The sequence below is a fragment of the Lithobates pipiens genome, unplaced genomic scaffold, assembly GCF_037356315.1.
Source record: "Lithobates pipiens isolate NorthernLeopardFrog02 unplaced genomic scaffold, aLitPip1_a1.2 Scaffold_25, whole genome shotgun sequence".
Taxonomy (NCBI): Eukaryota; Metazoa; Chordata; class Amphibia; order Anura; family Ranidae; genus Lithobates; species Lithobates pipiens.
This window is the reverse complement of record NW_027507787.1, coordinates 100007043-100034779: the sequence shown is the minus strand read 5'-3', so window position 1 is coordinate 100034779 and position 27737 is coordinate 100007043.

The window sequence follows — 27737 nt, the reverse complement described above, 5'->3', positions numbered from 1 at the left end:
AGGCAGTCTGTGGGACTTTCCTGACTCCCAGGGAAGAAACAGAGGACGTAGCGACCTCAACAGCAGGCATTCTAAATGTGGTACGCACCAATTCAGTATAATACTGCACCTGTTTTCTGAGCGCCTGGGAGGAGGGGACTCTCTCCTCTTCCTCTGATTCATCCGACTGCTCATGATCCCTGTCTCAAAATAGGGATCTCTCCTCATTGTCAGAAGTGTCATCTGAAAGAGGAATCTAAGCAGAGGGAGGGGATCTACCCCTTTTCCTGCTATCTTTCAGGGAAGCTGAAATAAAATTCATGATTCTCCCTTCAAAACCCTCCAATGTAGCCCTAAGGGAGTCCTCAGTGACATATACCGGGGCTGAGACATTAGGAGAGGCTGCAAAACCTGACAGGTGCACTGACTCATCCTGTGAGGCTGGCTCCAGTCTTGCAGGGGGGGATGGTAACCTACAGTGCCTTTGTTACCTCCCTCTGAGACCCTCTTACGAGGAGACATAGTCCTAAGCTACAAAGCAGAGGTACTAGTACAAAGTGCAATCACTGTTGTGCTCAAAGTTTTACAATAAATATATATGCTTAAACTGCACAACTTGATGCTGAGTAGGTGTCTTAGGTTTACCTGGATCCAATCCCTTGGGATGCTTACTGCCCACAGCTCCTGTGTCTCCACTTACAGCCTCCTGTCGCTCTGGGCTTCTTTAAAATTGCCGCCTGGAGCCTTCGCAGTACAGAGCCGTGCACACCAACGTGCACGGCTCGCAACCACACTCCCCCCTCCATTAGCACAGGAGCGCACTTAGCACATGTGCACGAGGACCACCGGACGTCCAGTGGGTAAGGGGACCACCATCGGAGCTGCGCTGGACCCCAAGACTATGTGGGACCCCTGTATTACCTTTATTGTGGCAGGGATTGCAGTGGAGACGTGAGTCATCTGTGAGAACCAGGCTTCACTGAGTGTGTGTATCTGAAAGGCATGTAAGTATGCATCAGGCTGCTCTTACTCCCTCTAGTGGTGGAAACCAGGTAAGACATACAACTACTCAAATGAAGAAATCCATAATATACATTTATAAAGGATTAACTTCCCTTACCTGTCCTCGCCACAGGAATTGCTGAAAACAAATTCCAGCCTTCACCCATCATGGCAGGCCGAGTTGTGCCAACCTTCAGGTTTTTTGGGGTTCCTTCTCAGAAGAACCTCCTACCTGGACCTTGTAAAAGACTCTGACAGAAACTTTCGTGCCACTATGTAAATAGTACACCAAGTCTGGTTTTCCCAGAGCCCAGTCTTCCAATAGGAGAGGACTTACAGGCAAAACCTTGTTTCTTCGGATGACGAGGCCTGGGTACCATACCATCTTGGGAGTCAAAATATCGGCCCGAGATATGGATCCAGTTTGTTGTAGCCCTTAGGCCCCCGCAGGGACCTGCACAGAGCTTTCTTCAGAGCATGTTTTACGAGACCAACCACCATAGACACTGGCGAAAAAACTGAGGTGCCTCCCATATGGGAGGGGTTATATAGGGGAGGAATTCTCCTTAATTGGCGGTTAACCAGTGTCCAATCACCAGAGGTGCCTATATAACCCACTATGTAATGAAGCTCCTGTGTCCCGTGATGTATGATCAAGAAATATATATATATATATATATATATATATATATATATATATATATATATATATATATATATATATATATATATACACTGTATATGTGTGTTTAAATATACATATTTATATGTGCCATGCATTTGTGTGTGTTTCCTAAGTGCCTTGAGTGCCATTAACCGCTTCAGCCCCTGCAAGATTTTACCCCCTTCCTGACCAGAGCACTTTTTGCGATTCGGCACTGCATCGCTTTAACTGACAATTGCATGGTCCTGCCACATTGCACCCAAAGAAAATTGACGTCCTTTTTTTCCCACAAATAGAGCTTTCTTTTGGTGGTATTTGATCACCTCGGCGGTTTTTATTTTTTGCTTTATAAACAAAAAAAGAGCAACAATTTTGAAAAAAACACATTATTTTTTACTTTTGCTATAATAAATATCCCCCAAAAATATATAAAAAACAATTTTTTTCCTCAGTTTAGACCGATATGTATCCTGACACTGGCAGTGAAGGGGTTAACCACTAGGGGACGATGAAGGTGTTAAGTGTGTCCTAGGGAGTGATTCTAACTGGGGGGTGGGCTTCAAGTCACATGACAGCAATCACCGCTCCTGATGACAGGGAGTGGTGATCTGTCATGACACAATCCAGAACGGGGGAAATGCCTTGAGTAAAAAAGGCATTTCCCCGTTCTGAGGCTCTGTGACATGATCGCCGGGAGTCCCGCGGGCATGGTCACACTGTACGCGGTGGGTGTGCACGCGTTCCTGCTATCCCTGGCTCTTAAAGGGAACGTGCAGGTACTCCTATTTGCTCACTGCTGCCATTGTGCTGACGTATAATGGCGAGTGGTTAAAAATTCCTCTGCAACACACTGGTACTACTTATCTACCTATCCCTGCTGCTGGACCTACTACTCAGAGCTCTTCTATCAGAACATATGTACTTAGTTCTCCCATTTATTTAACCCTGACCTTCCGCATTATTATCACTATACGTAGCTGGGTCGGAGGTACTTTACTACAACTAAAGGAGAAAGGAGTGGGATAGTTTCCTGTGATTGGAGGGAGGGGCTAAGATCTCTCCGGTGCTGTCCTGAAAGACTCTTGGAAAACAAGTAACCAAGGACGCCTGTAACGAGGAAACATGTTGGGCGGAGTCATCACATGTAAGCCTGCCCGAGTGTTCTGCGGCTGTTCTTTAAAGTACCCCTTGAATATTCTTAGGCTTGTAAGTTCAATAACCCTTTATTAAAATCGGATTTTGTACGTAATACGCTATGAGGCTTCTTCTTGCATGCAGGATATACCATTGTTGGTGAGTGTTTGGGGGAGCAAGACCGAAACGTATATCCCTGTATTGGTGACACAGTTGCTATAACTGGCTGAAGGAGTCACTTCCTGTGGAGGGATACGGTGATGAGAGCATTGGCTCTATCTTCCTGAGCCATTTTAAGCGCTCTCTGTCTTCTGAGATCGTTTTGGTCTATAAGAGGCTTTTCTTTTTGGTGAAACGCTTACAAGCACTAGAGCATGTGTTACGTAAAGAACATCTGGCACTTGGATGAACTGGATATGATTTAAATGAACTGTATTAGAATCTATGAATTTCATTTATTTTTATAGTATTTAATTGATTACTCTGCATATTTTGAACATTTGTATACTATTGCACTGTTCACATAAAATCCTTAATTATAGTATATCATTGCATTCTTTGCATATTATGTTTTTCATAGCAGGTTTGCACATTTGCAGAATACATTTTTTACTTGATATAGCTTATTTGGCACTTTTTTTTTTTTTTTTACACAGTACATTTGATAGTCTTCTGTATTGATTTGGAGTCGAGGTTGACCTTTTGCACAATCTTCTTGTTTAACTAATTGTTGTCCTTTTTGGGTCATGCATAAGGTTTGGTGGTGTGAATACATTTAAAGGGACAGTGCACCTTGTTTGTTTCTTTTATATGCTTGTAACATGCATTGCGTTAATGAGCAGTTATGCACTTGTTACCGATGCACAGTTATGCGAATGGCCCTAACATTTAAACCAATCCCCAGAATTTCTGACCTCAACATGAAAGGCCCGTTCACACACATTATTTGTGATGCAACTAAATTAAATACCCAACAGGAAGAGTAAACCCTGTAACTGTATTGTTACAAATACAGGTTCTTTCCTTGGACCCCTTCTCTTCTTCATTTACACCCCCTCCCTTGGTCTGTTAATAAACTCCCATGGCTTCCAGTACCACCTCTATGCTGATGACACACAAATCTATCTCTCTACTCCTCACCTCACTCCTTCAATCTCCTCTCACATTACTAACTTACTGACATATCAACATGGATGTCACACCACTTCCTCAATCTTTCTAAAACTGAGCTCATAATTTTTCCTACAGCCCGTGCCCCTTCCCCTGGCTTCTCCTTTACATTCAATAATGCAACAATCAGTCCCTCCCCTCATGCCAAGGTACTAGGTGAAATCCTAGACCCTGACCTGTCCTTTCAGCCCAAAATCCAATCACTGTCCAAATCGTCCAGACTTCACCTCCGAAACATCTCCAAAATATGCCCCTTTCTAACCGTCAAGACCACTAAGCAACTTATTCACTCCCTTGTTATCTCTCACCTTGACTGTAACTCCCTCCTCATTGGCCTACCTCTCCACAAGCTATCCCCTCTTCAGTCTGTCATGGATGCCGCTTCCAGACTCATCCACCTTACCATACGTTCAGTGTCTGCCACTCCTCTCTGCCAATCCCTCCACTGGCTTCCCATTGCCCAAAAAATAAAATTCAAAACACTTACAATAACATACAAAGCCTTTCACAATTCTGACCCGAGCTACATCACCAAACTTATTACAAATAGCACCCAAACCGTCCTCTCCACTCCTCCCAAGACCTTCTGCTCTCTAGCTCCCTTGTCTCCTCCTCCCATGCTCTTCACCAGGACTTCTCCAGAGCCTCTCCCATCCTTTGGAATGCACTACCCCAATCTGTCCGGCTATCTCCTACTCTGTTCACTTTTACAGATAGAGGGGTTGGAAGCCTGGTTCCCAACCAGGCTGCCACAAAGACATAGGGGCAATTGGACTATTGAGGTACAGTAGAGCAATAAAATGCAAATGTATAATAAATATATAAACAATACATAAAAAATGCAATAGATTTTTATTAATACAGATAGAATAATCCATTACAAATTAAAAAATGATAGCAGTTCATATAAATCACCAAAATAATTAAACCCCAGAAGGGAAGAATCACAATGGGACATATGATCACAGATGGCGTCACTTTCAACTAGTTTCTCGGACAATAGCCTCTTCATCAGGAGAGTATCGGTAATTTAATTAGCAGACTGATCATAGAACAATAAAGTTGCCAGAAGGCATAAGCATTAAAAAACGTAACTAAAATAAAACATAGCAGTTGAACAACATTTAATGGAGATAAAGGGGGGAGGAGCCAGGCTGCTTACCCATATCCCAGCAGGCAGCAGGAGCAAGGCACCGCCATCAGAGGGGGTCTCCCCCGGCGACCTGGGGGAACTACAAGTCATGATGAACTGGAATCTAGGTAAAAAGAGTAAAAAGAGTAGGCCAACTAAGAATAAGTATACTGTGAATTTGTAAAGCCAAAAGATAGTGGACCAGTGAAAAAATTGTGAATGGAGTGATGGAAAGGGATATGGATTCTGGAAGGAGAATAAGTTGAAAAGGTGAACTGAATTAAGGTGAGAAAATGAACAAAGTGAACATTAAAAAATTGTGGATGAAGGATCATCACATGATGAATAAATAAATTCAAAAAGTGTGTGGATATTAAAGTGGAAAGGGGTGTTGAAAATAGGGCGTGATGGATATTGGGAAGCGAAAGGGAAGGGTAACAGAAGCGGGAGAGAAGAGGTTGAAACAGGGAATCCGGAAAGGAGGAAAAAAAGCCAAAGAAAAGGCCAGTGGGGACAAGAGAAAAAGGGGGGGCAGAAAGGGGAGGGAAAGGAAGAGGGGTGGGGAATAGGAGAGGAAGGAAAACATGGAAAGGGGAAAAGAGAAAGGAAGCAGGGGAGGAGGAAGGAAAGGCGGGGGGGGGGGGGGGGTAGTGATGACAAATCAAACAGGAGTGGAGACAAGTGAAATTGGATGAAGTTGAAATGGATTATTCTTTCTGTATTAATAAAAATCTATTGCATTTTTTATGTATTGTTTATACATTTATTATACATTTGCATTTTATTGCTCTACTGTACCTCAATAGTCCAATTGCCCCCATGTCTTTGTGGCAGCCTGGTTGGGGACCAGGCTTCCAACCCCTCTATCTCTAGATTCCTGGATGATGGTACAAGCCCTTAATTATCTTTTAATTATCTTTACCTGATTTTCTTTACCTAATTATCATTACAGAGGCCACACAAATTTTTCTGTCCACTTTTAGACGATCCCTGAAAACTCATCTCTTCAGAAAACTCCAGCTAACAACCAAATCTTCTACTCCCCTCATCAGTTCATCCCTCACAGTCCTTACCTTTTGTTTCACCAGCCCCATCCCTCTTATGCCTTGTACACACGGTCGGAGAATCTGTCGGAATGCGTCTTATCGGACCGTGTCGTCAGATAATCCGACTGTGTGTGGTATGCATCGGACTGATTCCGTCCGAATCTCCGTCCAACCCAGTGGCGTAACTAGAACCTTCAGGGCCCCGATGCAAGAAACCACGAAGGGCCCCCCCGAACCCCAGCCAGGGCCCTTCCCTCCGAGTCTGGTGGTGGAACTCCAGGGCATGGTCACAGGTATGACCTTTGTGAGCCCTGTAGTTCCACCACTGGTATCAGTCGTTTTTTTTAATTACTATTTTTTTTCATTTTTAGGTGCCCCATTCGGGGACTGTCCCTAGGCAGGATGGGGTCCCCGTTCTCCAGGGCATATGAAGTTACTGCCCCCAGGTGAGAAGGGGTCCCTGTCCCCACGTGAGAAGGGGTCCCTGTCCACAGGGGGAGATGGACGGGGTATGTAATGGTTTGTGGGGGATGGGGTCCTCTCACTCACCATGACCAAGCTGTAGGCTGCTCCCTCATCCATGTTGGCCTGGGCTCCATCCAGTGTGCTGGACAGGTGATCAGCATATCTCCCAGAAAGACCTTTCATCATCTGTGTATGACGGGGGAGGAGGGGGGGGGGCTGGCAGACAAGCCTGCAGTGTCCTCCGGGGGGCTCTCATAGGGCTGCACTGCATCTGTGTTCTTAAAGTTTGTTTACCCGGGAGAAGTATGCAGTGCAGTGTGGGCCGGACTCGGGGGAGGGCGGGACTCTGGCTGGGAAGAACAGACATCGGACTGAGCAGCAATGCATGGAACAGGAGAGGGGTACTCTGAGGAGCCGGCTGAGGACACAGGCCATGCGGGTAATGCACAACTAAAGAGCAGCCATATGTAGAGGGGGCTGCATGGGCCCCCTGCATCACAGGGCCCGGTTGCGGTCTCAACTGCTGAACCCCCTATAGTTACGCCCCTGGTCCAACCCAATTTTCCAACATGTTGGAAATATTTCCCGACCAACTGGGCCGGTCGGACCTAATCCGATCATGTGTAGAGCATTTTGATTGGACCAAGTGCCACGCATGCTCACATTCAAATTCCCACACGGAAGCGCTCGTTCAGGTAAAACTACTGCTCGTAAGCGATATAGCCCATTCGTCACAATGCAATGTTAAAAAATCATTCATCAAGCGCATTCTCTTGATCTTTAACAATGCTGCAAGAACCAACTTCTTTTGATGCTCATAGTCACACACACTTCTCCCGAACGGATTTCATTACTCTTTTTTAACCATTTCAGCAATACAATTTTAGTTTGCGTCACATCTACACAATGTTTGATTATTTTTTTTATTTTTTGGATGTTTTTTTTGGGGGGGGGGGATTCCCTAAAAATCTCCTTTAAAGACACTTTGCTAATTTCTCCTTTTTTTTTTTTTGGGTGTAGACTTACAACAACAACATTATTGTATTTTTTATATTTTCTTTTTTAATCTACAGGAGGTTGTTTAGTGTTGGTACCCCTTGTTCTTTAGTTCACTTTGCATTTTGGAAATGTACCTGCCTGCTCACAAATAAACGGTACTTTTTGAAGGAAAACACATTACACAAGTATTTCATCAAGCAAAAAAAAAATTTATTTTGTTTGCTCGAAAATAAAACTAGGAACGCAGCACTGGAGAAACTTCTTAACTTTGGTGCAGCCTTTGGCCCCCAGGGCAGACATGACTAAATGAGATATTAAAAAATTGGTGGCCTGAGGAGTAGATATCTCAGGGAGAGAAGTCTGGTCCCGAAGTCCTAGAGAGCAGGAAATTCAGATGCCATTTCTGTCCCCAGGATGGGGATCTTCAAGAGGCTGCATCTTCTGGCACACCAGACTCAACCCAGGCCATCACTCTCTGGTCTTCCTTTGTGACTTCCCACCAGGCATCCTTCCAGGCTGTGGCTGGGCTCCTGTAGCTGGGGCAGGAGAAGGAGGGCGTTGGTGGACCTCCTGGCTGCCACTTGCCACGTTTTCCCCCGACTGAGGTCTTCCTGTGTATGAAAAGGGGACATAGTTTTAGCTTTTTGATCATCAATCACACCATTTTGTGCTCCTGGCTTTTGCTAATTGAATGTTACCAAATAGAACAGACTATCATTCTGACACCAGCATTTTTCTTTCCCGTCCCAATCATTTTTGGTCACTACTGTCTATTGAGATGTAAACCACTTGGAGAAATCTCAACTTACTGATCAATAAGAACATCTAGTTAACATCATTAAATGTAACAGAAGAAATATGTTCAACAATGCAATACCTGTCTCAAGCTGGGCCCCACCACATGGTGCTGCCTGGAAGGCCCAGGTTGGACATCAGAAGCCTCAGCTGGGGGTGAAGGATGCCTTGGAGGAAGCCTTGAGAGTGGTGGCCTGAGTGGTGGCCTGTGTACCCCTTGGTCTACCAGAAAATGCAGCCTGTCAAAGTGCACCATCCTGGGGTAATAAACAGCATCTGGATCTCCTGCTCTCAAGGACTCCAGGTGCTTCTTTCTCTCCCTGAAATATGTAAACTTCATGGCCACAATTTTGCAATTCAGATAGGTCATGTCTGCCGTGGGGACCCTGATCTGCAACAAAGCAAGCAGTTTCTCCAGTGCTGCATTCCTCTTTGATCTGTCATTATAAAACTTGTTGTGGAACTGCCACAGGCAGGGCATCTCCATGTAGAGTTTGAGGAATAGCCCCATATTGTTGAATGGATCCATTTTGTCTGCAAGACACAACACAAGACAAACCCTCAAATACTAATAATGCAATTAAAATCCCTCCTAATCTTGTCCCAACATCGGCCTAGATACAAGCAGTCTAGTCTATTGAAGCACCAAGTTAAAAATGTTACCTTCGTTTCCACGTTCGCTGCGTCCGTGACTCACACTCTCCTCCCAGATCGTACGGACGATACACATGTGTTGCGTTTTATATACAGTGCGCATGCGTCAAACTCCGCCCGCCCCTGACGTTCTTTCCTGACTATTCCCCGCCCCTTCGATTCCCACGCAGTGGGGAGAGCACATGGAGGAGAGAATGCAGGTGCGCACTAATAGTTCCACTAACGAGGAGGAGGGTGAGGAAAGCCCGGAGCCTGAAACGTCCCGATCCAGGAAGACAAGATTTAAGGCCTCAAATATGTCTTTTGGAGAGATGTTGGAGATGGTCGACATATTGAACAGGACCGACTATGATGGGAAGTATGGACCTTACCCAAACCCAAATATCAGAAAGGCCAAGATCATGAATAAAGTTGTGAAGAGTCTTCTGAAGAATTTTGGGGTACGCCGATCCAAGGATCAACTGAGAAAACGCTGGTCAGACCTGAAACTGAGGGAGCACGAGCAGTACCTAAGGATCAAGCGTGTTCCTAAAAAAAGTAAGTAGTTGTCGTGTGTTCATATGATTATTCTTGCTTGCATACATGCTCCATGTGCTTTGATTTCATGTTGTGTATTTTAAAATGGGCACTTTCAAGGTCATGGTTTCGTTCGTTCGTATGAAACATCGTTCTGCAGGGAAGTATTCCAGCTTAATAAAGTGTCCCCAATAATGTTCTCACCTTGTAACTCTGCCCCAAAACACAATTGTACAACACTTCCAAGCAATGTTTCAGATTCCTATTTCTGCCCTCTGTGTGCTAATTAATCTTTGTTTACATTCTCATAGGTGGAAGACTCGGCAAGTATGAGGACACCAGGGACCATGGGACCACACCCCTCCCAAAGAAGGGCAACTTCCAAAAGAAGAAGCAGAGGAGCAGGAGCAGGAGCAGGAGGAGGAGGAGGAAGGAGAGATCGTGGAGGTTGGACAAATTGTCACCACAACAGGTGAGTGTCGGAGAACACAGCTTCCGGTAAGCTCATCAATGTATATCACCCTATTTGGATTACATAGTGTGTTTGTTTGCTTTGTTTTCTAGGTGATGTGGAGGAAGATTCCCGTTTTACCAGTGAAAGTGCCCAGATCTTGATCGGGGAGATAATGGGGTGCAATAGGGATTTGGAAATTGTACAACAAAACATCAATGATGTTAAAAATAAAATGAAGAGCATCATTGATGTTTTGGGGAGAGTGTGAAAAATAAAAAACTAGATAGGGTTTTATTTTTGCTTTTTAACATAAAAATGTTGTATTTTGCATAATTAAAAATTTGGAAGATGCACAGAGTGTGTAAACATGCGCTATCTCCCATCATGGGGGATCAATGTACATGTTTTGTGGAAAGTGTCTGAGATGAAGGGGTTGCAGCCCCAAGAATGTACAATTGATCCCCCGTAATGGGAATTAGCACATGTTGACACACTGTGTGCATCTTCCAAATTTGGATTTTTCAGGGGTCACACCCCATGTGATGAAGGCAATATCAGCCCAGTTTGTACATACTCATGTCTGATATTGTCTTCACTTTTCCAAATTGAACTTTGTAAGTTCCTGTGTTCTGTATTTTACGGTTTGATACATGCCTGTTTACACAAAAAAATCAAGTAAAAAAAAATATGATTAAACTCGGTTTTGGATACCCAAAATATCTTGGTTTGTTGTAAAAACCTTTAATAAACGCACATATGAATGTGCTTGTATTAAAAAGTTGAATTCTCAACAATGTGTGGCTTCCTTTTTCATTGGGCTTAAAATGTATTTGTAGTCAAATTTGAGTTTGTGCTGAGAAGGAGCGCAATTTAATAAAGGCAACTCCACTTTGCACTCCAAGTGCAGTTTCAGGTGTACTATTGTAAATTTGGACAATCATGCCATTTTCCTGCCATGGTGCTGAAAATGAGCATGATTTTGATCAGTAATGCACTACACATTAGTTAACAAAAAGAAGGTGTGTGTGTGTAGCAGACCCACAACATAATAAGATTATCTGAAGAAGAGACTGTCCCCTCATCTCGCTCTGAACTTGGGTTTGCACTGTTGGTGAAAAAGGCACAACTATAATAAAAATGGCAAAGTGGGAGGCCACAGTCTGCCATTCCTGTGGTGTTGAAGGACACTGTGTAGTGACACAAGAAAAAAAAAACTAGTAATTTGACAAATCAACATTGCATGCAGATTAGACACCCACATTTTTTGGCAAAATTAGAATAACATTTTTTAAACTGAGTATTTAAAGCCTAAAGTATAAGGACCCTTATGAGAGTCATAACCCCCCATCCCCCCCCCCCCCCATCTGATGGGCCCTTGCTAAAAAATGAGGGGGGATGTTTAGGACAGGTAACGCTCTCCACTTGATTGAGAGCTGAATGCCTAAATAATGTGTGATACTTTGTGAAGCCCCTCCTTAGCTACACTATTGGCAGCCCACCGGACAGGTAAGAAGTGTCATAATAACAAAATGGAAGGACATTTTGACATTCTGCTATTACATATCAAGAAAATGAATGTGTTTAAAAAATAAAAATAGCATTTGAAAGTATTGAGGCAGGCCCTTACACTACATGCTTTGGTGAATTTGTCCATAAATGTGATCATGATAAAGGTATTTAGAGTGTGTATTGGGCTGGGTCAAGTCATCAGATAGAAGATTGCTATCAGCTGAGCTAGCAGTTGGGGAGAGGGGGGTTCCTAATGAATTTGTCACAACTCCAAAAAAACAAAAAAAGGTCACTTTGCATGAATTGAAGCACACACATCACATTTGTAGAGATTTTAGGGGGTGTTTAGGGGAAAGCAATACTATGGAGCTGCCAAAAGACATTGTTAAGTGACTAGACTATAGTTTTAGGGGCCAATTCTTGGTCCACAAACGCCTCCCCTCCCTGTTCATGGACTGGGCTTGTGTCAAAGTCAAAGTAAGAACCCCTGCACAGCACAAGCTGTACGATGAGTACGTAGATGAAACATGTTTGGAAAACAGTCGGCTGGTCAGAACGGACACCAGAAAGCACCGATAAACAGCAAGGCCTGAAAGGACGACCTGAATAGCAGAAGCAAGCAGACAATAAAAAATGCCTTTCAAAGCGTATTATACCAAGATATAGTCCATAATGAGAAGCAAATACTTAATGACTGCACGCACTGATTATCAGATACGCAAAGACAAGCACAAACTGAAGAGCGGTAGTGATCTGAATCACTAATCTGAAAAGCGCGAATCGTCTCTCACCAAACTTCTACTAAAACACGAGATCAGCAGAAGGGTGCCGGACGTGGTGCTGAACTTCCTTTTTCTAGTCCCGCCGTACACGCCTTACGTCACTGCGTTCTTGGCAACCGCTAAATCAGACAACATGGCCCGACCGTGTGTATGCAACAGTTTCGGACACAATCCGTCGGACTAAATCCGACGGGCAAAATCTGACGGATTTGGTTGCCAAAATCTCAGACCGTGTGTACGTGGGCTTATATTGTAAGCTTGCAGGAGCAGGGCTCCTCTAACCCCCTTGTTTTGAATTGTACTGTTGGTGTAGTGTCTCCCTACATTGTAAAGCGCTGCGCAAACTGTTGGCACTATATAAATCTTGTATAATAATAATAATATACAGTCTTGAGACCTGAAAATGCAAGCACAGAGACTACCAGTCCTGGAGGCTCATAAGAAAGTAGTATGTGATTATGGTTGTCTTTATTACCAAGCATGATCTGAGCATTCCTTATTCATAATACCATGCACTATGACTTCAATATAATTGGAGTACATGTCAGGCGTTCTGTACAGCATCTTGCACAGAGCCGCCCATGTGCTGAACTGTCAGCATTCATTTCCAATAATCCTTTGGGATGTATCGCGTTACTGGACGAGAATTGAGTAGATGCGACTAAAGAAAGGGAGGGGGTCACTCTGCCACGTACATATAATCCGGAGCCGACAGATACAGTTTAGAATTGGTGACTTGCACAATGCAGAAATCAATTAGTCTTCTATCCACTAATGATAGAGATTAGAGGCTCTTTTGGAATTAACATTGAGTGGGGTTAAGTTACCAAAGTAGCATATTTCCCTAAGAGCTCGTTTATTTGATAAGGAATATTTTTCATTCTAAAGTTTTTGTTTTAAATTCCTCTGCACACGATTGAAAATTCATAGTAAACAGGTTCCTTGGCTTAGGTTAAAATGTACTCCTTTAGTAAATCAATTCAGTGTCACCTTAGGTTGGATTTACATTTATTCATTGCAGTAACTCATGAATAAACACAATGCCATATAAAACAAACTGCATAACATTATAGTGGCATTTATTATGACTAGTACTCCAGTACATAGCTTCCAACTGTCCCTGATTTCGAGGAACTGTCCCTGATTTGTAACAAGGTCCCTCTGTCCCTCTTTCCTCCTAATTTGTCCCTCATTTTGGTCTGATCCATATAGTTGTGCATAAAATGCACTTTTTTGCTTTCAATAAGTGTTTCCCAGTGCTAAACCTTTCATCCAATTTCTAAATGGCTGCGTTTGCAAATTTCAAAAGCCAATATAAAAGGAATAGTAGTGGTAAAAAAGAATACTTGTGGGTTTAACTCATCATTTTTTTGTATAATTCTTATTTAAGAGGTCTTGGCAGGGGGTGTTTCCTATGTCTACATACCTTTTGCGAATAGGTGTCCCTCATTCCCATCTCAAAAAGTTGGGAGGTATGCCCCAGTGTATTAGTCCAGTGGCAGACAGCATGCAATAATGCACATGCTTTTCTTTATGGCATTCAAAAAGGTGATATCTGTAGTCCAGCAGTTCAGATTACAATCTGGGCATGGCGTGGGTACTAGGACAAAGTTTGGGCTCTTTCAAATGGGCGGCCACAATGGGGAGGGGGAGATAGGGCTGTACACATGCTGTGGTGCTTTGCTTCAATGCTGCAATATTTTTAACTCCAAGGTGCAGAGTTTAACATACAGCATGACTTGTCAAACTCGCCCATTGAGTTAAATGGTGTTGAGTGGCAACCACACGCAATGCACGCCATTACAACACAATAGTGGGCCATTACATGAGTAAGCCGTTCGTCAAATGCCCTTTGAAAAGTGATCAGAATAGGAATCACTCTTCAGATGGCACTGCATGCCACTGCAAATGTGAAAGAGTGCATTTGTGAGAGTTATGTCCTCACTGGCTGGCCAATTAAGATGGGTGAAGACTCCATACCTGCAAAAAGACTGTTTGCATATTAACACCTCTTGGGGTCACTAGTGCCACTTTTATGTATTACTTCAATGCATAATGTAATTTGGCCTTTAGGCCTCATGGAAAGTATGCTGCAATAAACTGCGCTTGGGAGCCCAGGTGTACGCAGACTGTTGGGGCCGGGAAGCCTGTATAAGGGCCAGGTCACACCGCATGCAGTCCAGTGTATTTTTCTCTGCACCAAAAATACATGGAAAGTGGGTTATATGGTTTTCCAATGACATAGTTAACATCAGTGCAATCAGTTCCAGGGCTTTCTAGTTCCAGAAAAAAAAGTAGGTAATGCTGCATTTTTCTGCACTGGCGGACTGTACTGGAACGCAGTAAAATGCATCAAAAACTCACCAGAATTCACTGAAACGCATCAAAAATGCTCTGGACCGCAGTACAGTGGAAAAACAAGAATAAAGCATCTGGAATGCACCTGGAAACGCTTCGAAAAATGCACTGGGTCCGAAACATGCCAAAAAAGTGTTAAAACGTTCATGCAAAAGCGCACCCGGAACAGATCTGGAGTGCGTTTTTGTGGTGTGAACCAGCCCTAAAGCAATGACACACTTGAGAGTAGGTGCAGCTGTCAACCAGTGATCAGTATTTGCACAGTGAGTGATTATCTGCAGTTAGGCTGGGTTCACACCGCTGCGGGGGGAGAACCGGATGTGATTCGCACAGCAAATCACATCCGATCTCCGTAGCGCTGCGAGTTCAGCCATACAGATAGTATGGCTGAACTCGCAGCGGTCCCGCAGCAAACTCGCACGGGACCCTTTTTTGGGTCCGCAACGGAATCGGATCGCATGGGGGTTCACACCATGCGATCCGATTCCTGTGCGAGTCGGCAGATCGCACTGCGATATGCCGGCGGATCTGGGGGTGTCATTAACATAACATTGACACCCCCAGCCGTCCGCATAGGGCAGTGTGAACTGCCGGCGGGAGGTATGCGATGCGGGAAAACGCCGCGGATTCGCGGCGTTCCCGCATCGCAGCAATGTGAACCTAGCCTTAGGGACAGATTATTGCCCCTGGATGCAAGGACGCAGGTGTCTGCTGGCTGTGCAATTACATGCAACCATTGGTGTTCACTAAGCAGCAGGACATGAGACCCAGAAGCGATTACTGTAGTGATGGTGCCTACTCCAGTGATTTCCAGCTTCCACTGAGATTAGCAGAGTATGGCACATGCATACTTACATCCAAGTTGGATCATTGGAACTATGCAAAAATATCTATACCTGGAATTCAGCCTCGGTCCTCGTTCACATTGAATGCGAATTTGAAATCGTGTGACTTCATCTGAAATCACACAATTTCAAAGCCGCATGTCAGTGTGACTTCAGTACGACTTGGAAGACATCTGTGTAACTTCATGCACATATTTCTAGGCAAGTCGCACCTGAAATTGCCAAAAGTAGTGCAGGAACTACTTTTTCAAGTCAATGCAGCACCATTAAGTCAGTGTCACACCGATTTGAATAGTGCCATTGTCGACAATAGGGTGCGACCTGTCAAATCACATGACAAGTTGCTCCGGAGTGAAAGGGGGATTAATTATGTTTTTTTGTTACATTAATTACATTCATTTATATTTGCCAGCTGTTCAGCTTTAACATAACAATCTGACAGTCACCTGTGCAGGATTTTGTTCCATTCCGATGAGCATCGTTCTACCCTGGGGCAAAAAACAGCAGAACAAAACTGGCATCTACAGAAGTAGATGTTCCCTAATTGTCCCTCCTTTGTCTCCGCAGTGATGCAGAAAGCAGGTCATTGGGGTTGCTGGTGGGCAGGAACGATGGCAGCAGACAGACTGTATTTCTTCATTTCCAGATACCATGCCAAAGAGCTAGCACTTGTGTTTTAAAGGGCTGCTTACATAACAAAAAATCTGGTGAATGTATAAAAGCAGAGCTGATCAAACCATAGCAATAGTAAAATAGCACAAATGAATGTTTAAAACAAATCTTTCACATAACGGGAAAGATAGCTTTGCTGCAGAAAAAATTACAGAAATCCTTTTTTCTTTTTAAAAGTATAGACAAAGAGAAAAAAAAGCTATTGGAATTTGTGGGTTTGGCTTTTTTGTTTAAAGAGAACCTGTCACAACCAAGTTGTTAACTGAAAAAGATTTGTTAATTTTGTGTATGAAGGTCATCCAAGAGTGTTGTAAGCCAGATGCCCAGTTCTTTTTCTGTCCAGCATCATCTCTGATTTTGGCTAAAAGTCATAGCTAATAGCATTCTCCCATTGTTTATACAGGCAACTATTTCACAGCAAACACAGCAACCAGGTACCCCTTTTAATCCACAGTCTGATAACCAGCCAGCCACCCTAATTTCAGAGCAGGCACCTGCCCTCATTCCATACTTAGATGACCCCCATCCTATTAAGGCTGGCTACATACCAAATATCCTGCAATAATGTATTCACTATACGTGAATGCAGTGCACAGTAAAGAATGCTATTCAGTGCATTGCCCTGTCATTCATTCTGATTGGCACCCCAATGTGCAGATACAGTATGGGTTGACAGACCCTCATTGCAGCGCAATGTATGGTATTTACACAGCTCCACAGAGGGACTGAAGCTGTCTCTAGAAAAATGGCAGTTCTACCAGACCTTGGTTACGTATCTTGGGCATGTAGTTTCAGCCAAGGGGATAGCGACTTAATCTTGGAAGTTGGAGGCCGTTACTACTTGGCCTCATCCAAGCACCATCACTGAATTGAAGTAGTTTCTGGGGTTCTGCTCCTATTATAGGAGATTTGTGAAGAGCTTCTCACAGATTTCTAGACCGTTGAACAAACTCTTATGCTGCGTACACACAACCGGACTTTCCAGCAGAAAAGGTCAGACGGAATCGAGACAGATATGAATCCCAACCACGGCCCTATGACCAAGACAGATATGAATCCCAACCACGACACTACCTGCCTGGAGTTTGCATGTTCTCCCTGTGCCTGCGTGGGTTTCCTCTGGGTACTCCGGTTTCCTGCCACAGTCCAAAGACATGCAGGTAGGTTAATTGGCTTCTGTCCAAAATTGGCCCTAGTATATGAATGGGGACCTTGGATTGTGGGCTCATTGAGGATAGGGACCGATGTGAGTGTGCAATGTACAGGCATAGGGAGAATTGTAGACACTCACTCAGGTTGAACTGGATGGACTGGTGTCTTTATTCAACCTTACTAACTATGAAACTATGAAACTATATTACAATCGCGTGTGGGCTTCATCTGACTTTTTTCTTCAAAAATTCGAACGGTCCTAGAAACAGAACATGTTTCAAACCTGTCCGACGGAATCAATTTCTATCGGGAAAACCATTCGTCTGTATGCTGGTCCGACTGGGCAGCTATTGGCTACTGGCTATTGAACTTCCTTTTTTAGTCCCGTCTTACTTCATCACATTAAAAACAAATGGACTATTGAACGGCCTTAGTCATGTCTGGGCAAGTCCGTTCGTTTGGAAGGTCCATCGGAACTCCACCGAAAGTCCATCGAGAAGACCGTCGAACCTAGTCTGCCGGAAAGTCCGGTCGGGTGTATGCAGCATGAGTCATCCTGGGAGTCCTGAAAGGTGAAGAGGAAGAAGAGTGTGATTTAAAATCCCTAGACCGCTACACTGGCTTACAAAGTTAATTACAGTGGGGAGGGTGTAGGGTGTTGGTTCACCTAATTAGTTTTTTTTTTTTCTGAGAAGGCAAACTAACACTTTAATTTGTATGTGGTGCTATTACACAGCAAACTTTGGCAGCATATTTTTTGGCCGTGGAATTCAATTTTAGTTTAATCAGCACCCCAATCTGTTATTGTTTTAATCATATCAGGTAAAAAAATACTTTTTTCAGGTGGTTTTAACAATGAAAAATTTATTTTTATCAAGACTGCTGGCCAAGCAAAAGTGAATTTGTGGCAAATCCGTTTGAAGACACAGTTTGTGAGCTCCTGTTTTTTCACAACAATGTATTGCATGATTTTAAAAGGTAAAATATACAAGCTATCCTTTCATAAAAGTTGTCCAGCAGCAGGAAAGTTTAAAATTAATCGGAACAAGCCCTTTACAGCACAGCAATACAGCAGCGTGCTTTGTAAAGGGGAAGAACCTATGCCGCCTTTGCTTTTAGGCCTGTCTATCATATTCTTTCTGTGAGGTGTATGCCTGTTCTATTTTTACTATGGTCATAAGAGGATAAGGTAAATGTAAGTGTGGTGAAGTGCTTTTGGTGCATACTGTTTTGCCTAGAAGTACAATGGCAAAGGATTGCTCCAAGAACAGTTGATCCACTAGTGAATGCTGTGCTTTGAGCACCCCACATATAAGATAAAGTGACTATTGGCACAAAATAAAAAAACACGACCACCCCCCCCCCCCCCCCAAAAAAAAATGTAACCCCCCAAAAGACCCCATCACTGTCAACTGTATACTAGCCACCTGGGTACAGGTGGGAATTACCCTCCTCCATTCTAAAAGTGCATAGATGTGGAAGGTGTCTTGACCTGTTTTGATGTCCAGTATGAATACTCATTGAGTGCCGTCACTGCTTGCCAAATTTGCTCAGAATATTGGCCACAACGCTTGACTCCTGGCAGCCATTATGCTCCTCCCACCACTGGGTTGCAGTGATCAGTGCAGGTAGCAGGATCCATGTTGACTGTCTGGCTTGTTGTCTCTGTCGTTCATGCACAAAACAGAAATCCCAGACAAGCCCCCGCGTGTAGCTCTTGCCCGCAGAGGAACCACATGGTATGATGGGTTCTCTGTTCTTCCATAACTCTGTGAACTGCTCCATGCCCTCTGACACACCTGGTTAGATAGTGGGATGCTGCAGACACTTGTATGAACTTAAGTGTTAGTATACTACCATCATGGTATTAGCATATGGAAATAGACACCAGGCTGTTTGATTGTAAATAGACTGTAAGTTTATTAATGCATTATAAAATAACTTGCAATGCATAAAAATAATAAACAGGTAAATGAATCCTTTTGAATGCAAATGAAGTAACTGTCACGAATACCAGGCTATCATATGACAGTTAATCCAGATCACAGTAGTACTAAGCAAAATCAAACTAATATTAGCAGCACTAGTAAAGGGCCGCGTAAACGGTGAACCATATAAACAAATGAAAAGCATAAACAGCAAGGCGTAGTCTGAAATTATCCTCTGCAATAAGTGTGGCAGCACGCAGGTAAAATCACCTGGTTGTATTCAGGATGGGAAATATGTGTGTCCTAGATTCAGGCTTTATGCAGACTTTTACAATTAGAGGGGAAGAGTTAATGAGCCCAGCTGTAGTAAGTGGGCTCATTAAGACCTCTACAAAAAACCCCAGCATGCATAGGGAGATGCTCCATCCTGGAACCAGTTTTGTGTGTATAGACTGGGGAGTCTGAGATCTGTGCGGTGAGTTAACGCCTGTGTGGCAAACCCCTACAATAGAGACAGGGACTGGGGCAGCACAAGGCTGCACCCAGTTGTTAGACAGGGAGTCTACGTGTGTAGTTAGAGGTCAAGCTGACCAGGATTTATTTTCTTGTTTTATTTTGTTTGGCTGTTATATGTATCATTGCATGTAGCCTAAATAAACCGGATCTTTTGTTTTTTTGCACCTACACCGCTGTCTGCTGTGCCTGACTTTGTGTTGTGAACCCATCCAGGGGGGTCACACACACCCGCTACCGAGCTAACCCCCTCACAGTTGGTGGAGAATTTTGGCAGTTTTTTTTTCAATTTTTTTTTAAGAGGCCAGCATGGAGGAGATACTGAGACAGCTGGCTCTAGCAAATGCAAATCAGCAGCAAGCAAATGCAAATCAGCAGCAAACAAATGCGGCTTTACAAAAGAGTTTGGAAGCTCAGCAACAAGCCCAGCAGCGATCTGAAGCCCGCTTCATAGACCTGTTGCAGAAGCAAGAGCAGAATTTTCAACAGCAAATAGAGACATTGATACAGCAACGTCCGCAGGCCAATGAAGCAAGTGGGTACAATAATACCGCATCCTTTGGTGTGAGCCGTTTACTGACAAAAATGACTGGAGAGGATGATCCGGAGGTGTTTTTGACCACATTTGAAAGGACTGCTGAAAGGGAAAAGTGGCCTAAGGAGCAATGGGCTGGACTGGTGGCCCCTCTGTTAACTGGGGAATCGCAGAAAGCTTATTATGACCTAGAGCCTGACCAAGCAAAAGACTACGTGGTGCTAAAAGCAGAAATATTGGCACGGCTGGGTGTCACCCTGGCAGTCCGGGCTCAGCGTGTGCATAACTGGACTTTTCAGGTTGGAAAACCTCCCAGGTCTCAAATGTATGATCTCATTCACCTGAGCAGGAAGTGGCTGCAGCCAGAGATTTTGACCGCACCAAACATTGTGGAATGTGTGGTTATGGATCGTTTCCTGAGAGCTCTTCCTACTGCCATCCAAAAATGGGTAAGCCATGGAGACCCAGAAAATGCAGATAAACTTGTGGATCTGGTTGAGAGGTACTTGGCTACAGAGAACTTGACCACCTCTTCCAGGGACTCACGGACTTTCCCCCCTAAGACCAGATCATCCCCAGTGGCGGGTAAGATGACTCCAAGGGGTGAGGGTGGAGAGAGTGAGAGGGTGGGAGTTCTACCTAAGGTCTGGCGGGAGCAGCCCAGGAAGCCCATGCTGCAAGAGGCAGCGAAAAAAATTATTTGCTACCGCTGCCGGCAAGAGGGACATATTGCAGCCAATTGCCCAGTTGTGGATGAGCCTATGCAATGTGACTTTATAAGGGAGAGACGTCAGTCGCTGTTTGCGACAGTTGCATGCACTGCCATTCGGGGACCTGAGAAACATTTATGTAAAATGTGTATTAATGGTAGACATGTTGATGTGTTGCTAGATTCAGGTAGCCTGGTAACATTGATAAAAGCTGAATTAGTTACTACAGAGGTCTCTGGGAAGAACAGGGTGGCTGTTATTTGTGTGCATGGGGACACCCGAGAGTATCCTGTAACTTCAGTGTTTTTTGAGACCCCCAAAAGTAACCTCTCTCATCAGGTGGGGTTAGTGTCTCAGTTACCACATGATGCTATTGTGGGAAGGGATTTTCCAAAATTCTGGGAACTCTGGGATTGTCCTGAGCCCCCCACTGGTGCCCCTATAGACCAGGAAGATGACCAGAATTCCTCTGGGAGTGGTGAGGACTCTCCTGAATTTCCCTTGTCGGTATTGGCGGGGGAAACTCGAGAAACTGGGGAGGAGCCAACATCCTCAGATGAAAACATGCCGTCTGTGGAGTTTTCGGATCTTGAGGTTCACAGGGAAAATTTTGCCACAGAACAGTTAAAAGACCCCACCCTAATAAAGGCACGGGAAAATGTGGTGAAAGTAGATGGCGAGTTAGTGAACCCAGATAAGACTTGCCCTTATCCTTACTTCACTATGGAAAGGGACCTGCTATATTGAGTGGCTCAAAGGGCAGAAGAAACCATTGAGCAACTTGTAGTACCCAAACCTTACAGGAAGTTGGTGTTAGAATTGGCTCATGGACACATTCTGGGAGGTCATCTGGGGACAGAGAAAACCAGAGAGAGGGTATTGCAGAGATTCTATTGGCCTGGGGCCATGAAGGAAATAGAAAAGTATTGTTCCTCCTGCCCTGGGTGTCAGAAGTCGGCACCTATGCCACATTTCCGTAACCCACTGGTACCTCTTCCTATCATTGAGGTCCCCTTTGAGAGGATCGCAATGGATTTGGTAGGTCCGATAATGAAGTCTGCTAGGGGGCATCAGTACATTTTGGTTATATTGGACTATGCCACCCGTTATCCGGAAGCAATTCCTCTCCGAAATACCTCAGCCAAAACCATAGCCAAAGAGCTATCCCTTGTTTTTAGCCGCGTGGGTATTTGTAAGGAACTGCTTACGGACCAAGGTACACCCTTTATGTCCCGGGTTATGAAAGAATTATGCAAGTTGTACAAAGTGAAGCACAGTGTATCACCCCCAAACAGATGGGTTGGTTGAAAGATTCAACAAAACCCTAAAACAAATGTTAAAGAAGGTGGTGGATAGAGATGGAAAGAATTGGGATTGTCTAATACCCTATCTGATGTTTGCCATTAGGGAGGTACCCCAATCCTCTACGGGTTTCTCACCCTTCGAGTTGCTCTATGGGAGACACCCAAGAGGGCTGCTGGATATCGCCAAGGAAACTTGGGAAAATTAGAGTTCTCCTCACAGGAGTGTGATTGAGCACGTCGCCCTGATGCAAGATAGAATTGCACAGGTAATGCCAATTGTAAAGGAACATTTAACCCAAGCGCAGTTAGCACAGCAGAGAGTGTACAACCGTGGGGCCAAGACCCGTACTTTTTCCCCGGGGGATAGGGTCTTGGTGCTAGTCCCTACGGTTGAAAGCAAATTTCTGGCCAAATGGCAAGGTCCATATGAAGTAATTGAAAAAATTAGTGAGGTGAACTACAGGGTTAGACAGCCAGGAAGGCGAAAGCCGGAGCAGATCTATCACGTCAATCTGCTGAAAGCCTGGAGGGATAGGGAATCCCTAGTCGCAGAGACTTTGTCACAAGTACAGCCTGATTGCTTAGTTCCTGAGGTTGGAATAGCAGACACCTTATCGAAACCCCAACAACAGGAGGTTAAAGAGTTTGTACTTCGTAACAAAGAGATTTTCTCTGAGCTTCCGGGACAAACATCTGGCGTAGAGCATGACATTATCACCCCACCAGGCGAAAGGGTAAAACTAAAACCTTATAGAATACCAGAGGCCCGACGGGAGGCAATACGTGGGGAGGTTCAAAGGATGCTGGAATTGGGTGTGATAGAGGAGTCCCAGAGTGACTGGTCCAGTCCTATTGTACTAGTGCCCAAACCTGATGGGAGCTGGCGGTTTTGTAACGATTTTAGACAATTAAATAAAGTTACAAAATTTGACACCTACCCCATGCCACGTATAGATGAGTTGATTGACCAGCTGGGAACAGCCCGATATATGACAACTCTTGATCTCACCAAAGGGTATTGGCAAATTCCCCTGGCCGAGTCGGCCAAGGAGAAAACTGCGTTTGTAACCCCAGATGGGGCATTCCAATATAAGAGAATGCCGTTTGGGTTACAGAATGCACCGGCAACATTCCAGCGGAAAATGGATAAAATTATGAGGCCCCTTCAGAAATATGCTGCAGCTTACCTGGATGATGTGATTATCCATAGCACAGACTGGGTCTCACATTTGCCAAAAGTACAAGCAGTCCTAGACTCTATCCGGGAAGCTGGGTTTACGGCCAATCCAAAGAAGTGTACCATTGGACAGGAGGAGGCCAAAAATCTTTGGTACACTATTGGGAGGGGGGTGATAAAACCCCAAGTCAATAAAGTCGAGGCCATACAGAGTTGGCCACGTCCCAACAGCAAGAAACAGGTACGAGCCTTTCTGGGAATCGCTGGCTATTATCGACGATTCATTCCCCATTTTGCTTCTCAGGCTGTGCCCCTCACCAACCTGACAAAAGGGAAAGAGTCGGTTATGGTTAAATGGTCCCCAGAGGCTGAAGAAGCATTTCAGTCCTTAAAAACAGCCTTATGTAGCCAGCCAGTGTTGTACTCACCAGACTTCTCTAAGGACTTCGTGGTACAAACTGATGCATCAGACGTTGGGTTAGGAGCAGTGTTATCCCAGGTCTGGAACGGGGAAGAGCACCCAGTCATTTACCTCAGCAGGAAGTTGAAGTCCCATGAGGTAAATTACTCCACGATTGAGAAGGAATGTTTAGCAGTGAAGTGGGCTCTAGATTCCCTTCGGTACTATCTGCTAGGTAGGCACTTTGACCTGGTGACTGATCACGCTCCTTTAAAATGGATGGCTCAAAACAAGGAGACCAATAGAAGGGTAAATAGGTGGTTCCTGGCCCTACAGGAATTTAACTTTACAGTTAAGCATCGCCCTGGTGTTAAAATGGGGAATGTGGATGCTTTGTCTCGGATACATGCGTGTCTGGCTGCTTGTGTTACAACCCCAAGGTTGAAACAAGAGGGGGGGGGTATGTGGCAGCACGCAGGTAAAATCACCTGGTTGTATTCAGGATGGGAAATATGTGTGTCCTAGATTCAGGCTTTATGCAGACTTTTACAATTAGAGGGGAAGAGTTAATGAGCCCAGCTGTAGTAAGTGGGCTCATTAAGACCTTTACAAAAAAAAACAGCATGCATAGGGAGATGCTCCATCCTGGAACCAGTTTTGTGTGTATAGACTGGGGAGTCTGAGATCTGTGCGGTGAGTTAACGCCTGTGTGGCAAACCCCTACAATAGAGACAGGGACTGGGGCAGCACAAGGCTGCACCCAGTTGTTAGACAGGGAGTCTACGTGTGTAGTTAGAGGTCAAGCTGACCAGGATTTATTTTCTTGTTTTATTTTGTTTGGCTGTTATATGTATCATTGCATGTAGCCTAAATAAACCGGATCTTTTGTTTTTTTTGCACCTACACCGCTGTCTGCTGTGCCTGACTTTGTGTTGTGAACCCATCCAGGGGGTCACACACACCCGCTACCGAGCTAACCCCCTCACATAAGCCAATAACAATTGTATCAGAGTGCATTCTGCACATATCCCATAGGATAGTTCACCTTTCGTAACATGTTACATGTGCACTTATATTCACGGTGTAACATGTACCGTCTAATAGAAAAAGGAAAAGTCCTGGAAGTCAAATATCTGCAAAACCCCCTAAGAAGGTGTATGACAGCCTCAGCCTGGGCTTCAACCAGGCTACACGTCTCCCAGGATTTTTCCCTTTTCCATTAGATGTTTAGAGCTGGGACGAGCTCTGTCCTTGTCTGTACTCCAAGCAGTTGCTACATAAGAGGACCCGGTGCAGCCTTGAGTGACACCTGTAAATTTAGTTTGGGTCACAGTGTAACATGTTACAGATGCAACAGCACCGGCACCCCCTGATCCCCTCTTGTAACAGTAAGTGGAGGTCTTCTTCCACGCTTGCTGTAAAAATTGTAAAAAAATTTGTTCGCGCCAGACCCAGCATGCCAGGAGAGTTCAAAGTAACACCAATTTTGTGGCTGTCAGCTTGTAGTTCTTAATGAACTACCAGAGATCTTCTGAGTGCTCTTAGATAGTTAATTGATGCTTTTTGTCAGTTTGTAACTGTCTGCTCATATGAGGTATGAGCAGACAGCTTACACAGACAGTCTGCAAGAGCCCTGCATTGCACCCATTATTTGCTGATTACTGGTGCAATGCTTTGTAGGCTCATAGTACAAAAAATAATAAATGCAGACCTTTTTACCTACAAAAAGATATGCATTTATTTACATATTTATTTTTTACAAAGGTGATCCTTTAAGTGTAGACAGAGTTTTATTTATATATATATATATATATATATATATATATATATATATATATATATATATATATATATCATTTATGGTTGTGGCCCTATGACCTTGACAAATATGGATCACTTAAACATGTGACAAGACTTACAGCATAAATAAACCTGAAGTGTGCCTTGGTGGTCTGATCAGTATGCCAAGAAATGGGAGTATACCCTAGATAAGTAATGGGTAAGTATGGAGAAGGATGTGCTGAGAAGTGGGAGGGAAGGTATCACACACTGGAACCAGCAAAAAGCATGAGCAGGTGGGCTCCCATAAATTCATGGTCGTGGCCCTATGACCAAGACAGATATGGATCACATAAACACATGAAAAGACTTACAACATAAATAGACCTGAAGTGTGCCTTGGTGGTCTGGTCGGTATGCCAAGAAAAGGGGGCAAAAGACTCAGATAGGGGAATAACTCTTTATTGGTTATTGAGCCAGTGTGGGGAAGGTCTGTGCCATTTCTACCTGAGGATTTGGGATGTATGTAGCAAAGCAAGAGGACTGGGATGCAGCTGAATCTGCTCCAATCCGAAGGAATGTCCAGACCACTGACTGGGATTAAAGCCCAAGTTCCCAAGGAGGATCCTGACGTGCCTGATAAACTGGCTGCCAGACAGGGGGCTGGTCAGAAAGGGTAGCAACGGCCTACCACCTGAATGGCTGGGTAGATGGGACAGTAGTCAGTCGAGCACCATAACTGGGCAACAGGTGTTGTTAGTCTGAAACATGTTGAGGTCAACTCTGGGACGAGGTTGTTGGGTTTTGGAGACTGTAAGATGAAGGGCATAATGGTTTTGAAAGCGAGTCAGGTGACGTCAGAGCAGTGTCTGACTGCCGGTGCTGTTAGAGGTAATTCACTAGGCCGCAAGAAACCGTAGAAGGCCAAGAAGATAGCCACTTGGATAACTAGGCTGGGCAAAACCTCAAACGGAGAACGTGTAAGGATTTCAGATGTGTCCCTGAAGATGGCACTCGTGACAGGTAGGCGTTTGCCGATGGCTGCAGGCTGGTGCTTCTGGATGCCCCATAGGAGGGATCTGACTACATGGGCCATGAATACTGACTGTTTACTGATGTCCTGTAAGGCCAAAAATGCTGGACGCTGGCTAGGCATAGCCTGATGATCTTGTGAGAAAGGGACAGCTGCATGTGGCAATATGATATAAAGGCTAGGATGTGTCAAACGTTAGGGATGAGCGGAACACCCCCCGGTTCGGTTCGCACCAGAACTTTCGAACGGACCTCACGTTCGTTACGAACGTTAGAACCCCATTGAAGTCTATGGGACTCAAACGTTCGAAATGGAAAGTGCTAATTTTAACGGCTAATATGGAAGATACTGTCCTAAAAAGGGTTTGGGGACCTGGCTCCTGCCCCAGGGGACATGGGTCAATGCCTAAAATGTTTTTAAAAATGGCCGTTTTGGCGGGAGCACTGATTTTAATGACGATTAAAGTAAAAAAAAAAGTGAAATATTCCTTTAAATATGGTGCCTGGGGGGTGTCTGTAGTATGCCTGTGAAGTGCCACGTGTTTCCCGTGTTTAGAACAGTCCCTGCACAAAATGACATTAAACGGAAATAACACCATTTAAAACTGCTTGCGGTTTTAATGTTATATCTGGTTCCTGCAATATGGTTGAAAATCATTGAGAAAAATGGCATGGGTAGCCCTCCCTGCCCATTACCAGCCTATTTGGGTCTTGTACGCATATTAAGGGGAACCCCTTACCCATATTAAAAAAAGGAAATGCGTGTGGCCCCCAGGCCCTATATACTCAGAACAGCAGTATACAGGCGGTGCAAACAAGACAGGGACTGTGTAGGTTTGTTGTGTTAAGTTGAATCTGTTTGTAATTTTCAACTGGTACATTTTTAAAGTGTAGCTCCAGTCAAAAAAACAATTTTTAAGCTTTTTGGAAAACATAGGGAAGGGTTATCACCCCTGTATAATTTGTTTTGTCGTCCATCTTTTTTCATCTCACTTGCTGTTGTCTCCTTCCGTTTGCAAGTAGGAGATGTT